Source organism: Spermophilus citellus (assembly GCF_964194105.1).
Source record: "Spermophilus citellus genome assembly, chromosome: X".
Taxonomy (NCBI): Eukaryota; Metazoa; Chordata; class Mammalia; order Rodentia; family Sciuridae; genus Spermophilus; species Spermophilus citellus.
This window is the reverse complement of record NC_138190.1, coordinates 48709860-48723764: the sequence shown is the minus strand read 5'-3', so window position 1 is coordinate 48723764 and position 13905 is coordinate 48709860. Positions and strand designations below refer to the sequence as shown.

The 13905-nt window shown below is 33.2% G+C and overlaps 1 protein-coding gene across 1 annotated transcript in view; it reads left to right on the top strand.

The window, feature by feature from the left end:
- FAAH2 (fatty acid amide hydrolase 2) overlaps positions 1–13905 on the top strand; it is a 144504-nt gene that overhangs the window by 114525 nt on the left and 16074 nt on the right. The gene's annotated exons all lie outside the window — the stretch shown is intronic.

The window sequence follows — 13905 nt, the reverse complement described above, 5'->3', positions numbered from 1 at the left end:
TTTCCTAGTGCTTTGACGTGTAATGTTAGGTTATTTATTTGGTGATTTTCTATTCTTTTAATGAATGAGTTCAATGCAATGAACATTCCTCTTAGGACTACATCCATAGTGTCCCAGAGATTTTGATATGCTGTGCTGCTCTTCTCATGTACTTGTATATTTTTTGAAATTTTATCCCTGATTCTTTTCTGCTATCCATTTGTCATTCAAATAGCATGTTAGTTAGTCTCCAGGTGCTAGAGTAGCTTTTTAATTTTTTTTGTTTATTTCCTATTTTATTCCATTATGATCTGAGAGAATGCAAAGTAATATCTCTATTTTTTTTTATTTGCTAAGAGTTGTTTTCTGTTCTAAGATATGGTCTACTTTACAGAAAGATATGTTTCTAAGAGGGAAGTGTATTCAGTCATTGATGGAAGAAATACTCTATATATGGCTATTAAATCTAAAATATTGATTATATTATTTAGTTCTATGCTTTCTTTAGCTTTCTTGGAGGATTTATGAAGTGGTGAGAGAAGTGTGTTAAAGTCGCCCAGTATAATTAAGTTGTGGTATATCTGGGTTTTGAAATTGAGAAGGGTTTGTTTTATGAACTTAGATTTTCTTCTTTGGTCATAAATATTTATGGTTCCTATGTCTTGTTGAAGTATAATTCATTTTAGGAGTATGAAATGTCCTTCTTTATCTCTTCTGTTTACCCTTGGCTTAAAGTTGGCTTTACCTGATATGAGGATAGAAACTCCTGCGTGTTTACAGGGTTCATGTGAGTGATATGTTTTTTCTCATCCTTTTACCTTCAATCTGTGGATGTCTTTCCCTATGAGGTGAGTCTCTTGGAGACAGCATGTTTTGGGGCCTTGTTTTTTAAACCAATCTGCTAGTCTATGTCTTTTGATTGGTGAGTTAGGCCATTTATATTCAAAGTTATTATTTGGATATGATTTTTTATTCCCAGTCATTTTGGTTTATTTCTGGATTTAATTTGAATTAGAGTGTCTTTGGCTGGGTATTTCTTTAGTTTCCCTCTTTTGCTGTTTTTAACTTTTATTTTTTTACTTCTTTTTCATGAAATATTGTGTTGAGAATGTCCTCTAGTTCAGGTTTTCTAGTTGTGATTTTTTTTAAAAAAAATTGTTTACCATGGAAAGATTTTATTTCATTGTCAAATCTGAAGCTTAATTTTAGTTTTGCTGGGTATAGTATTCATAGTTAGCATCTATTTTCTTTCAGAGATTGCTATATATTATTCTACCACCCCATATTTTTGAGGGTCTGGGCAGTGAAATCAGCTGAGATCCAGATTGTTTTCCCTGTATATATTATCTGTATTTTTCTCTGCCAATTTAAAATTCTATTTTGATTCTGTATGTTAGGCATTTTCATAATAATGTGCTTCATTGTAGGTCTCTTGTAATTTTGTATATTTGGGGTCTACTAAGCCTCCTGTGTTTGATTTTCCATTTTACTTTTTAGGTTTGAGAAATTTTCTGATATAATTTTATTGAAAATATTGTGTATTCCTTTGGTTTGAAACTCTGTGCCTTAAATTATCCCAATAAATCTTTAATTTGGTCTTTTTATTTGTCACATAATTTTTGGAAGGTCTGTTCATAGATCTCTTCTCCATAATCAACTTTATTTTTAAGATTATATATTTTGTCTTCACTGCCTAAAATTATGTCTTCCTAGTGGTCTAGTGTGTTGGTGATGCTTTCCATTGAATTTTTAATTTGGTTTATTGATTTCATAACTTCAAAGTTTTCTGTTTGATTTCTTTTTTCAGAATATTTCTTTTTTGAAGCAATATTTCACCTCCTGGGTACTTTCTCTCTGATTTCACTCCTTACATTGTTCTTTACTTGACAGATCAGTTCAACTATTTACATTCTAAACTACTTCTGTGACATTTCTTCCACTGTGGTGTCAATAGATTCTATTATTGAAGAATCGATAATAGAATTTGGAGCAATTTTGTCCCTTGTTTTTCCATGTTGTTTGTGTGTTCTACCCATCTAGCAGTATGTATCTGATGCAGTGCAGTTTCTGACTTGTAGACTTTTAGTGTTCCTGAAGGTTTCTTGTACCTTGCCATTAAGGAGGAGTCAAAAATTACAGCAATCAATGCAACATATATAACATTAAACCAAAAAGCTTCTGCTAAGTTGAATACAATTTTGTCACAATAAACAGAAATAATTATTCAGTTATTGACTGTAATATGAACAGTATGCAAAGGGTTTACAATTTCAAATGGTAAAGAAGGATAGATCAGGATCTGGGGTTATAGCTCAATGGTAGAATTCTTACCTTGCACATGTGAGGCACTGGGTTGAATCCTCAGCACCACATAAGAATAAATTTTTAAAAATAAAGATATTGTGTCCATTTTTTAAAATCTTATTTAAAAAGAAGAAAGATAGAACAGAAGTGGTATAGGATGAAGTTATTATGAAGGAGAAGAAGAGGAGATAGAAGTAAAATGAAATAAAATTAACATTAAAAGGGGAAACAATATAGGTTGGCTGTTACCCGAAGAGAGAGAGAGAATCAAGGGAAACAGATGAGTGAGAGAATAATATATATGGAAAAAATTTAAAAAATTAAAAATAGAAGTAAAAATAAAAGAATAGAAAGCAAAACTAACATAAACTAATAAGACATTCTTGTCCTCAATAAAGCAAACCATAATTAAAAACTGGTTTCCAGAATGGTAGAAATATGAGAGAAAGAAAAAAATCTCAATGAAAAGTTGAAGAATTGTTTCCATTTGGAGATCAAATGATTTTCATCTTCTTCACAGTGTTTTGTCTAGAGTGTGATTCTTGGTCCACACTCAGGGTGGATTTATTAGGCTGAGAGGGTTCACCATGAACTCCTGGAGGCAGAATTCAGGATTAGGTGTGTTCCATGCTCTTCAATGACTACCAATTGGTTTGGGAATTTTAAATCAGTGCACCTCCAGTGTCCAGCGATTGCCAGTGCATGCTAGAATACTGCACCCCAGGGATCTCCTTCAGCATCCACTAATGTGGTATAGACACCAATTCTTAGTCCACTACATCCCCTGCCAATGTGTTTCCTGGTCTTGAGTTCAGTCTCCAAACTCAATATCTCCCATCCCTGCCTTTTAATGCCCGGTCAGGCACTTCTCTTACAGCAGGTCCTGCAAACAGAAGGATCTTGTGGGAGAGGGAAGCTGGGTTGGTTTCCATTCCCCTGTGAAAACTTCTCTCCATGCTTGATTTTCTCCTGTTCTCTTACACACACTCTGTTGTGTACCATCATTTTGTCAGGGCTGTTTATATGTCAGACTCATATCTGCCAGAAATAAGCTCCCTTGGCTGCTGGCCCCTGTGCCATAGCTGTGAAATGATTCCTGCCTCTGTTCTTTGCATGCTGCTGGAAGAGATGCAATTTCTTTTCTGTACAAGAATATTGTGCACTGCACCTTACAGTTTAGTCAGCCAGTGTCTTTGATCTCTAAACTCTTTATACCCACTCACATGTCAGTCCTCCCCAAAATGTGTGTTTCTTTAATTCCCTTGTCACTTTGCTGCATTCATGGAGGGACAGTTCTAACTTGTGACTCTAGCTATTTCTGCAGTTATGAGGATGGGGATTTCTTCCTTATTTTATTATATTTGATCTTCTGAGTCCCTGATATGATTTAAGTTCAATACTCAGTTCCAGTTACATTGCCCATAATTTTTGTTCATTCATCCACCTTGCTGAGAAGCTTCTGTCTGTTTTTCTTGATTTCATGCCATGCAGTAGTCAGGTAAACAAACTTTCTATTCGACTATCCCCAGGATCTCTAGCCAAAGTATTTCTTAGCAAAAATTAATCAGGAGACATCACAATACCAGATTTAAAGTACACTACAGAGATATAGTAAAAAAAAAAGTGGCATGGTATTGGCACCAAACAGACATGAATGCCAATGGAACAGAAAAAAAAAGACCCTGAGACATAATCACATCAATACAGTTATCTCCTACTAGACAAAAGCACCATAAACATACATTGAAGAAAAGGTAGCCTCTTCAACAAATGTTGCTGGAAATTTGTATGTAGTACAATGAAATTAAATCCCTCTCTCTCACCATGCACAAAAATCAACTAAAGTTGATCAAGGACCTAGGCATTAGACTAGAGATCCCACACCTACCAGAAGAAAACGTAGGCCCAACTCTCCATCATGTGGGCTTAGGAACCAGCTTTCTACATAAGAGTCCAAAGTGTAAGATGTTAAATCAGAATCAATAAATGGGATGTATCAAACAAAAAGCTTCTTCAAAGTAAAGTAAACAATCAAGAACAGGAAGAAAGAGCATATGGAATGGGAGAAAATCTTTGCTACCTGCACTTCAAATATAGCATTTATTTCCCACATATACAAAAACTCAAAAAATTTTATACCATAAAATTTCTTCTTATATTATCACAATGAAAAGTATTTGCACTCCCTAAGTTTATACCTTGCTGCCTTTTTCTATGCTAATCATTTTTTGATTTGGTCTCTTAATTTTGTCCCATATTTCTGAAATATTCCAGTCATGGTCTCTAATCACCTTTTCTTTATTGATGACTCTTTTAAGGATTATATATCCTGTTGTAAAGAGATGAAAATCTCTCTTAAATGTGGTCTAATTTGTTGGAGATTATTTTAATTTTATTTATCACATTTTTTATTTCTAGAATTTATGTTATGTTTTCAGAATCTATTTTTATTGAAATGTTTCTTTGCTTCTTATATTTTTTCTCTTAGTTCATTTCTTAGACCATCATTTAGTTCATTGGACATTTCACCTGTTAACTTTATAAAATTCGTATTTTACATTTCCTTCACTGTAATGACAAAGGGATTAATTGGTGAAGTTTTGTAAGATATTGAGAATGTCTTTTTCCTTTCCTCTATCATATTACATGGATTTTTGTTCATCTTCTGAAATGATTATTATATTATACTGTTACACAATTGAATTATTGGTGATATACTTCCTATTTACTAAGATCCCCATGTTTGGCAAATATCTAAACATCACTACTATCATTCAATGTGAACCCACATCAGTACCAAGTATTCACCACTGGAGCTACAAATCCATAGTAAATTCAATCACTTTGGGGGAAAAAAGGCTTGTATTAATAAACCTAAAAAAATTACAGAAAATGTTTCCTTCAAGTCCTCAAATTCAATAAAAAAAATGAAAGTAATATTCTTCAGTAGGTTAATAAATTAGGTGTTTTGTCATGTTTTTAGTGGTGCATTAGAGTCATACATAACATTGGGTTCACTTTGGCACAATCATATATGCGTGGATTATAATTTGCTCCATTTCAGTCCCCAATACTTCCTCTTGTCATCCTCTCTTTTCTCCTCTGTTCCCCTACTTGTATCCTACTGGTCTTTCTTATATTAATTTATTGTTTTACAAAAAAGTTGAAATCACTGTGGTATATTCATTCATGAACATACCATAAAAATGTCAACTTTATTCCACAGTTCCTCCATTTTCCCTTCAATCTCCTTTCATTACACCACTGATTGTCTTTCTATTTTGGTGGGTTCCACCCTACTTTTATCCCTAACTCTGTTCTTGTTTTTATATATGAGAGAAAACATTTGAATTACTGTGTCTGGCTTATTTCACTTAAAATGATTTTCTCCACTTTTATCCATTTACCACCAAAGCTAATACTTTTATAATTCTTTATGACTGAGTAAAACTTTATTTTGAAAACATATCTCATTTTCTTATCTGTTCATCTTTTGACAGGCACCAGATCTAGTTCCATAACTTGATTATTGTGAATTCTACCATGTGGTAGTATCACTATACCATACTGTTTTCACTCTTTTGCATAAACATCAAGGGTTGGATAGATGGGTCATATGGTGTTTTCATTCAGTCATTTGATAAATCCCATACTGCTTTCTAAAGTAGATGTACTCACTTGTAGTTCCATCAAAATGCTTTAATCTGTATTTTCCCCAACATCCTTGTTAGCATTTATTATTTCTACTCATGATGTTTCCCATTCTACCTGGAATGAGATGGAATTTCAATGCAATTTTTATTTTATTTTTCTTACTGCTAAAAACATTGAACTTCTCAAATGTATTTGTTGGTCATTCTGTTTCTTTAATTCTTTTGCCAATTTATGTACCCCGGGGGGTAAGTTTTTATTATATACACTGGATATTAATCTGTCAGAGGAGCAGCTGAAAAATACTTTGTCCAATTCTTTAGATTCTGATTTTATGCTCTTAATTATTTCCTTTACTGTGCAGAATCTTCTTCATTTGATGTCATCCCACATTGATTTTTGGTGTTATATCTTGATGTTTAGAAGTCTTGTTAAGAAGTCATAGTCTTGTGACTCTGCCAATATGTTGCAGTGTAGAGCCTGTTTTCTTCAAGAAATTGTAAATTCTATGATCTCATTTCTATGTCTTTGTTCCATTTTTACTTGATTTTTGTGTAGGGTGACAAAGACCTAGTTTTATTATTCTACATATGTATATCCACTTTTCCCAGTACAAATCATTTAAAATGCTTTTTTTATCCAATCTATTTATTACACCTTTTTTAAGTATCAAAGTACTAAAATGTGGGTTTGTCTCTGTCTTCCCTACCATTATCTTCATGCCTACTGATCTTTCTGCTATTATAATTTTTAAAAATATAGTGTTTTATGGATGTGCATGATGGTGAAATTCACTGTGGTATCTTCATATATGTACATAGGAAAGTTAGGTCACATTCATTTTACTGTATTTTTCTATTCCATTCCACCTCCCTTCCCTTCATTCTTTTTTATCTCTATTCCACTTATCTTTCTTCTATTCTTTTTTTAATCCACCATTCCCTTTATTTTATATTAGTTTCCAAATATCAGAGAAAACTTTTGACTTTGGGGGACTGACTTATTTCACTTAGAATGATAGTCTTCTTAAATTTCTTTCTTTGGTGTTCTACAGTTTTTATTGTAGAGGTCTTTCAACTAATTTGCAAGTACTTTTTGAAGTTATTGTGAAGGACATACATAATTTTTCTGAGCAAAATTATTATTGCAGTATAGGAAATCTATTGTTTTGTGGATGTTGATATTTTATCCTACTACATTTTTAAAAATTGTTGTGAACTTTGGAAGTCTTATGGCACAATTTTTAAAAATTTTCTAGGTATAGTGTCACATTGCTAATAAACTTATTATTTGATTACTTTTTTAAAAAAAATCTGTTTAAATTTCTTTTCTTGACTGATTAGGGGACCAGAATTTGAAGAACTCTACTAATAGGAGTGGTGAGAGTGGTTAGTCTTGTCTTATTTCTGATTTAGGGCAAATGCTTTCAATTTTTTTGTTTTGTTTTGTTTTGCTATCTTTAATATGTTGTTGGTTTTCAGTTTGTCCTATTTTGTCTTTGTATTGGTGAAGTAAGTTTTTTCTATCCCTAGTTTCTCCAGGTTTTTTAACATAAATGGGCACTGGATATTGTCAAAGGCCTTTTCTGTATCTATTGAGATGTTCATATAATTTTTTCCCATAATGCTATCTATATGGTGAATTAAATTTATTTGTTTGCATATGTTGAAACAACTTTTCACACAGGGATAAAACCCGCTTGATCATTGTGTCAACTCTTCCTTTTTTAAATTGATGCATTATAGCTACATATAATACTGAGATTCATTTTGACATGATTGAATATGTCTGGGATATAATGTGCTCCAATTTTGTTCCCAGTAATCCCCTTATGCCTTTTCCTCTCCTCTTCCATCATCCCCCTATTCTCCTTTCTCTTCTCTATTGGAGATTATATTATTATTATTATTATTATTATTATTATTATTATTATTATTATTATATATTAGGCATTTTAATGCATGTACATCGCATAATTTTGTCAATTTCACTTCACTATTCCTCTTTTCCAACCCATCCTCCAATGTCTTCAATCCACTCCCTCTTATACATTGATATCTTTTTCATATTCATTGGATTTCTTCTCTTTTTTTCATAATTTTGTCTATTTTGACATGAGCTGCTATAAACACCAATGCAACCATATCATAATTGTATGATGATTTTACCTTTTGGGGAAAATTCCAAGGAGTAGGATAGCTGAGTCATATGGTGATTTTATTTTTGGCTTTGTGGGGGATCTTCCTACTGCATTCCAGAGTGGTTCTACTAATTTGCTGTCCCATCAGCAATGAATGAGTATACCTTATCCCCTATGCCCTCATGATCATTTGTTATTTATATTCTTGATAATTGTCCTTCTGACTGGATTGACATGAAATCTCAATGTAGTTTGTATTTGCATTTCCCTAATTGCCATTGATGTTGAATATATTTTCACATATTTCTTGGTCATTCATATTCCTTCTTTTGATACATGTATATGTAGTTCTGTTTCCATTTATTAATTGGATTATTTGTGGGGGGGTTGGTGCTACTTTTTTGTGTTCTTTATATGTTATGTGTTAGTTCTCTGTCATCTGTGGCCTGCATGGGGAGGGAATAAGTAACTCTCTGAGGTGTGGGATGGCTTAAAATAAAAGGGTGAAAAAGTAATAAGGAGAAATAAAGCAAAATTAAGGAAAATATTTTTAAACCAGGGGCTTGATAGGTGGAAAAAAATGATCAGTCTGATCCTAACAAAGGGAAAAGCCTATGAATGCTTCATTTATACTGAAACACACCAAAGGAATTTATTGTGAGGAGGGCTTCTTCAAGGTAAATAAAAAGCAAGAGGTTGTATTGAAGTTGGCCTGATTGGGGACTTATCACTTGCACAGGAATTCTTCTACCTCCAGGAAGCTTGTGCTTCAAGGCTAGTTGGGGCACTGGTATTTCTCTCTACCTCTGGTGAGTTGCATTTGAAACTAGGGCTGTCTGAGCCAATAAATTCCATAGTATCACAGAATTCCCTTTCAGCAGGATTTTTGCCAAGGCACTGAAGTAGTCTCAGATCAGTAAGATAATACCAAGAGTTCTCTGAGGTGTTCACCATAGCTTAGAAATGGCTCAGATACTCCCACAGTTAATTTTTAGCTACCCACATCTCCCCCCTTTGTTTTTTAAGTACAAGTGATATGTTATTACTTGAAGTTCCTGGATTTTGTTTCTGAGGGTATGGCAACTAAAACATTGAAAAGAATTAGTTGAAAACACATAATTCCAAAAATATACCATGTGGGATGCTACAATACATTCTCAGGATTAAAGCCTTTTAGAACATGAAGTATTTGTATAACCAGAGGTACAGGATCCATGAGGACACTACTGCATTTCTGGGTATCCTTGATTTGATGAAGTAACTCCATAAGATCCAGGCTGTTATTATTATCATGTCAAATGCCTATTCAATGATTTTTTTTTACCTTTTCCCAATCCCATTGGAAAGCTTTATATTTGGCTGCAGTAACACAGACATATTTGTAACCAGCATGGCATCTTAGATTAAATTTGAACCTTAGATTAAATTTGAGAGTGGCAAGTTCATTTCCAATATTAATTACAGTAGCTTCCAGAGCATTTAATTCAGTCTCAACTCTTTCATCAATACTTACATGATTTTACAGGGTTGGAGAAGTATTTTCAGCCAAATTCTAAGAAAATGAGAAGTATGAATGCTTTTAGATAGAGCTACAGGAGCTGTGTCTGTAGAGGCTATAAAAGAAATTAAAGCAGGGTTGGGGTTGTGGCTCGGTGGTAGAACACTTACCTAGCACATGCGAGGCCCTGGGTTCAATCCTCAGCACCACACAAAAACAGGTAAATAAAATAAAGATGTTGTGTCCAACTACAATTAAAATAAATATTTAAAAAGTAAATTAAATCAGACACTCTTAGCACTGTAAGTCAAATTGCTCACCATGGTCTGCTTAGCTGGCTATTCATCTGTTGTAAAACCTGAACCCTCCAGCATACCATAGCCCTGAGATGTTGGCTGGGAGTAAAACAAATGAGAGTTGGTAAAGAACCAATACCCCTCTCCCTCTATTATATCTAGTGATACAGTTAGTTAGATAACAACTCTTACAAGCTACAAGATATTTTTCTCCTTTTCTTTGCACTTGCACATTTCCAGAAATTAAAGCATAAGGAAATTGAACACAGGCTCACAGGCCATAGCAGAAACCATCCTTGCAGTTCCTGCCTATAAAGTTAGATAAGGGTCCATCTGTAAAATGGAGAAAATCTGTTGCAGGTGTTAAATGTCACAGATCTTTTTGTATGTCACCTACACCGAAAGTACCAATAGGTCCACCAAGAGCCATAGAATCCGGACATAACTGTCTTTTATCAATTCTTGGAGACAAATCCAAAACATATCCACCACTTCTAGAGATTTTATATTGTATTTGCAAGACATATACACAATCCATTTATTTAGGAAAGCCACCACATTATATTGCAGATTGATAATGGCAATAAGTTACTGGTGGATGTTCCATGGGAATGACTGGTCTGTTTTGGGAAAGTTCCAATTTAATAACTGTCCAAATGTTTGATCGTGAATCCCAGTGGCTAATATGATTACCTGTTCTAGGTCCCCCCATGCTGTATTTTCCTCAAAAGTTACTTTTAAACAACCAGCATGTTTATCATGGGACCAACATATAGGTAAATTTCCACCATAGCCAGTATAGTAAAATCCAGCGGCATGAATACGTGTAATGTGTTTGTGAAACTTCCTATCATATGAGTATCATTTTAAATACTGGGATAGTTTCTACAGTCCACAAAGATGGATGTACTAAAGGTGGATCTGGATAATAGATTCAGCATGTCTCTCCATGGTCTCCACTTTCCTGACAACTCAGCAGAGCCAGCAGAGCCACTAATATTGGGATTGGAATCTTATTACCTCCTTGTTGTTGAACTATATGCTGAATCTGAATTGTCAGGACCTTCAGTTGTCTCCAAAATGACAGGTTGTGTTTTCTGGAAATATACAAGAATAGCCTCTACCATATATTATTACTATATCTGGTTCATATTATTTTTAATATATTTTATTTATATATGACAGTAAAATGGATTACAATTCTTATTCCACATATAGAGAACAATTTTTCATATCTCTGGTTGTATACAAAGTATATTCATAACAATTCATGTCTTTATACATGTACTTTGGATAATAATGTCCATCATATTCCACCATCATTTCTAACCCCTTACCCCCTCCCTTCTCCTCCCACCCCACTATATCCAGAGTTCCTGTTTTCCTCCCATGCTCTCCTTCCCTACCCCACCATGAATCAGCCTCCTTATATCAGAGAAAACATTTGGCATTTGTATATTTGGGGATTGGCTAACTTCACTTAGCATTTTCTTCTCTAACTCCACCCATTTACCTGCAAATGCCATGATTTTCTTTTCTTTTTTTTCTTCTTTTTTTTATTGATTGTTCAAAACATTACAGAGCTCATGATATATCATCTTTCATACATTAGACTCAATTGGGTTTTGAACTCCCATTTTTACCCCAAATACAGATTGCAGAATCACATCTGTTACATACTCACATTATTACATAATGGCATATTAGTGACTGTTGTATTCTGCTACCTTTCCTATCCCCTACTATCCCCCCTCCCCTCCCCTCCCATCTTCCCTCTCTACCTCCTCTGCTGTTGTTCAATTCTCTCCCCTTTTATTTTCTTTTATTGCTGAGTAATATTCTACTGTGCAAAAAACTCAACTCAAAATGGATCAAGGACCTAGGAATAAAACCAGAGACCCTGTGTTTAATAGAAGAAAAAGTAGGCCCTAATCTCCATCATGTGGGATTAGGTCCCAACTTCCTTATTAGACTCCTGTGGCACAAGAATTAAAATCAAGAATCAATAAATGGAATGGAATCAAACTAAAAAGTTTCTTCTTAGCAAAAGAAACAATTTGCGAAGTGAATAGAGAACCTACATCTTGGGAGCAAATCTTAACCCCTCACACATCAGATAGAGCATTAATCTCTAGGGTATATAAGGAACTCAAAAAGTTAAACACCAAAAAAAAAACAAATAACCTAATCAATAAATGGGCCTAGGACCTGAACAGTCACTTCTCAGAAAGAATATACAATCAACCAACAAATATATGAAAAAATGTTCATCATCACTAGCAATTAGAAAAATGCAAAAGATTTCATCTCACTCTGGTCAGAATGGCAACTATTATGAATACAAATGACAATAAGTGTTGGCAAGGAGGTGGGGGAAAAGGTACACTCAAAACTACTGGTGGGGCTGCAAATTGGTGCAGCCAATATGGAAATCAGTATGGAGATATCTTGGAAAATTGGGAATGGGACCACCATTTGACCCAGCTATTTCTCTTCTTAGTCTATACCCAAAGGACTTAAAAACAGCATGCTATAGGACATAGCCACATCAATGTTTATAGCAGCACAATTCACAATAGCTAAACTATGGAATCATCCTAGATGCCCTTTAATAGATGAATGGATAAAAATAAAATCTGGTCCATGCTATTATAAAGAGTTGCTCAGCAGCAGTGAGACTTTTAACATCGAAATTTTAAAATTTTTAAAATAATTTTGTGGCATTTTGTGGGGTAATGTGAGGTTCTGTTTTCTCATTTAAATTTTTTTTAAATGAGAGAATAATTTGATATAAGCTGGAGCATCATGAGCCCTAAATTTTAGAGAATGGCCCAGCATTATAAAAGTATTTAAAGAGTAAGAAGTGACTTAATAAACATTTTTATTTGGCCTAGAGAATTAGCAAGTTACCTGTTAGTCATGTGAAGATTGTAAACTCAATGTTGTGATGAAGAGGGCACCACAGTAAGAGAAAGCCTAGTTTTTATCAATTATATGACTTACCTATGTCTCCAGTAATGTGCTGAGCAATAAAATTATGAAATGGGATCAGTATAGATACTGAAAACCAGTTTTACAACTTTTTGTCATATAGGTAATGGCCTTATTATCTTAAATTAACTTACATTTTTATATTAGAATTTGTACTTGTGTATTTCATTGACAGACTACAGTTGTAAGGTTTGTAAGGAACAATATAAAATGAAATTAACAAATGTAAAACCATTTAATTTTTAAAATAGCTATAAACCAAGGAACAATTTTTTATTATAATTTTGAACCTTCACATATGTGTGTGTGTGTGTGTGTGTGTGTGTGTGTGTGTGTGTGTATATATATAATATTTTTGTTTATTTTAGAAATATAATAGTCTTTATATAAAAATTTTTGTTTTGAACTTAACTTTAAATTAACTTGAATGAGATGAGAGGCAGTGTGTTATTTGTAACTAATCTTTGTTTCTTACTTGAATATTCTTTTACAAAATTTTTATATATAATTTTGAATCAATATGAATGAGTTAACATAAGTTATAATTATATCTGAAACATAAAACAGACTAGTTAAGAGAGCTTTTAACTTCCTCTTTAGGAAGAGTGGTAAAGTGTTTTTATATTGTATATTGTTACTTTAAATAAAACAGGCTCCCTTTATTGTCTTTTAGAAATATAGTTTACTTCTCAGTGTAGAGAGTAACATAAAATTTTATAACTTATATTTATTTAATTACAAGAAATTAAATGACATAATTAAATTTTCAACTAATTTGATATTTTTATATAAGTTTGTAAGAGACCACTGTAGTAGAAATTTTTTTTTTTAGTTTGAAGAGCAGCAGCTTAGTAAAATGTTCCTTTAAATCTTATGATTTAAAGAGGTATATTTGAGAGACAAAAAATTTTAAGTGTAGAAATAAATAACAGTATCACAAGTACACTGATGCTTTTATTTTAACCAAATTCAGCTTTTTAAGAAAAATTTGAAATCTGGAATGTAATGTGATACCTTAAAGTATCAGTTATTGTTTAACCAAAATT